General features: G+C 41.2%; 1 protein-coding gene across 1 annotated transcript in view; it reads right to left on the reverse strand.

The window, feature by feature from the left end:
* txlnba (taxilin beta a) overlaps window positions 1-2500 on the reverse strand; it is a 22296-nt gene that overhangs the window by 10012 nt on the left and 9784 nt on the right. The gene's annotated exons all lie outside the window — the stretch shown is intronic.

The raw sequence follows: 2500 nt of genomic DNA on the forward strand, positions 1-2500 counted from the left end.
CCATGACCTACACTTTTATTTTGCTCTAATCATAACACACACAAAAAAAAAACACAATAAGATAATGTTTGGCAATTTTACCTTTTATAAAGACATAAAAACAAGGCATAGGTTTCTAGTAAAAAGTCTATTTCTAAGACTAGGAAATGTTTTTCTGTAAAATATTGGAATTTCAGGAACTTGGCTATTCTGGAGAGGACATCTGGTCCTGACAAATATGGAAAGATGAGTGCAGACACACATACACATCCACTCCAGGGAAATGACCCCTTACAGAAGACTTCATCTCATTTTGCATCTTCAAGCCTGAGAATTACACTTTCGCCCAGAACTAAGATGCGCTCATTAAATCCACCTCAAACATCTGAATACAGTTGATTAGAGAGAAGATAAGGTCAACTTGATCTTTTACCAAAAGACACGACAGGCTTCCAAAGACATGGAAGGGTTTGATATTTGTAAGAAAAGCGAACGTGTCTCTTATCTTCTGAGTGTCTGGAGCAGAGTGGTTATGTAAAAGTGTCTAATGAGATTATGTCCTCAGCGTTGTCTCAGAGAAAAATAGTCTTGATAAATTAGCACATCTGTCCATCTGAGAGCAGCATGCAAACCTGTCTGGCCGTCCTGTGTGTTGCACCTGTCTGCTGAACAAGGCACACACACTGACATCAGTGTTACTGAGCTCCAGAGATGGAGCAGGCATGCGTGGGGGTGGAGTAGCTCTGGCTGGCGTGCATAAACACGTGCTCCGCTGACGTGTTTCCACAGCACCGGGGACGAAACGTGCCCACTAGTGCATTGCCTGAGACGGGAACAGGAGGATGGGGGACAGGACCTGCGTACCAACACATCACTGGGGTGGTGGGGGGTATCCTGGGATGTAACATGGGCCTATATCTGCCTTGGTTCTCAGGAGAACACAACCAGGACTTTAAAATGCCATTCCCAGATCTCACATACAGCATTAGAAGGTTAGATGGAGGATTACATGGTTGCAGTATATGCTCTAATACGGCAAACTGCATATGTTGAACATCCAAACAAGCTCAAAGGTGTACAGTGGTAGCTCGGTGGTTAAGGTACTTGATTGTAATCAGAAGGTGGCTGGTTCAAGCCCTGCCAGGCCTGTGAGCAAGAGTCTAAACCCTCAATGACTCCAGTTGTACTCAGTCATAATTGTAAGCTGCTTTGGGTAAAAGTATCAGATAAATGCAAAATATCTGCCTTTGGTTGTTTTTATTTTGAGTAAATGACAAAGCACTTTTTTAAGTCACCCTGGATAAGAGTGTCTGCTAAATGCTGTAAATGTTAGTGAGACTCTGGAGTACCAGACAGAACTCACACCTTCATACCCACCAGACCACCACGACCACATCAGAGTTGCTGCTGCATTGTCTTTACAAAAGCCTCATATCACTCTACAAGTGCAGCGCCACCACATTAAAGCTACAACTTGCATAGGAAAACAAGCTTAACCACACTAATGCTCCATCTATGATTGAAGTCTTGCTGGCAGCCAGTAACCTCCTTGAATCAGTGGGCCGGGTTCAAACTGACAAGAATAATATAAAAAAGGTCTTTAATTCCTAAACAATGCAATCAATATAAGTCTAAATAAGACCTCATAATTTTTTTTTTTCAGATGCTGGAACAAAGTACCACTCACCAGTTACTAGAGGACTACTAATGAACCCCAGTGACCTCCTGTAGTGTACAGTGTCTTTGCAGGGGAGCAACATCAAACCACTGCCAGGCCTAAAGCTCTAAGTTAATATTAATAAACACAAACTGTCCCTAAGCAGAGAACAGAACCACAAGAAATCTTGTAACAAAGGCTGAAGGCACCAACCCTACCTGAGTCTCAAACCCAGGCCTGATAGGTGGTAAACGCATGCTCTGACGAACACACCAAAGAGCTAGTTCAACCTTCCTTGCAAACCTTTGTTTAGGTTAGTCGGACTTTAGTGTTTATTGTAGAGACTGACTAAAGACAAATTATCATCATTGCAGAGTTACTGCAGAAAAACACAATGTAGTCTGTGTCATTCCACAACCAGCAAAATAAATCCTGCAAAAACATCACAACAACAATAAAGCAATTCAACAGGTACAAGGCCTGGCGACTGGGATGAGTGTGTTGCCAATGAGGTGCTACCTATGAAATAATATTACAACACCCGATACAAGCAGGTGATATAATAATGTTCTATAATATATAATAATGTTCTATAATATTCTATATTATTCTATAATATTACAATATTATAGTACATTATTATATAGTGGCAGTATTGGTTAGTGGCAGTAATGTACAGTGTCAATAATGAGTAATAGCAGTAAAGTGTAGTGTCAGTAATGTGTAGTGTCAGTAAAGTGTAGTGTCAGTCATGTGTAGTGGCAGTAAAGTGTAGTGGCAGTAAAGGGTGTGGCAGTAAAGTGTAGCATCAGTAATGTGTAGTGGCAGTAAAGGGTAGTGGCAGTAAAGTGTAGCATCAGTAAT

Source organism: Electrophorus electricus, chromosome 3, assembly GCF_013358815.1.
Source record: "Electrophorus electricus isolate fEleEle1 chromosome 3, fEleEle1.pri, whole genome shotgun sequence".
In the NCBI taxonomy this organism is placed as follows: Eukaryota; Metazoa; Chordata; class Actinopteri; order Gymnotiformes; family Gymnotidae; genus Electrophorus; species Electrophorus electricus.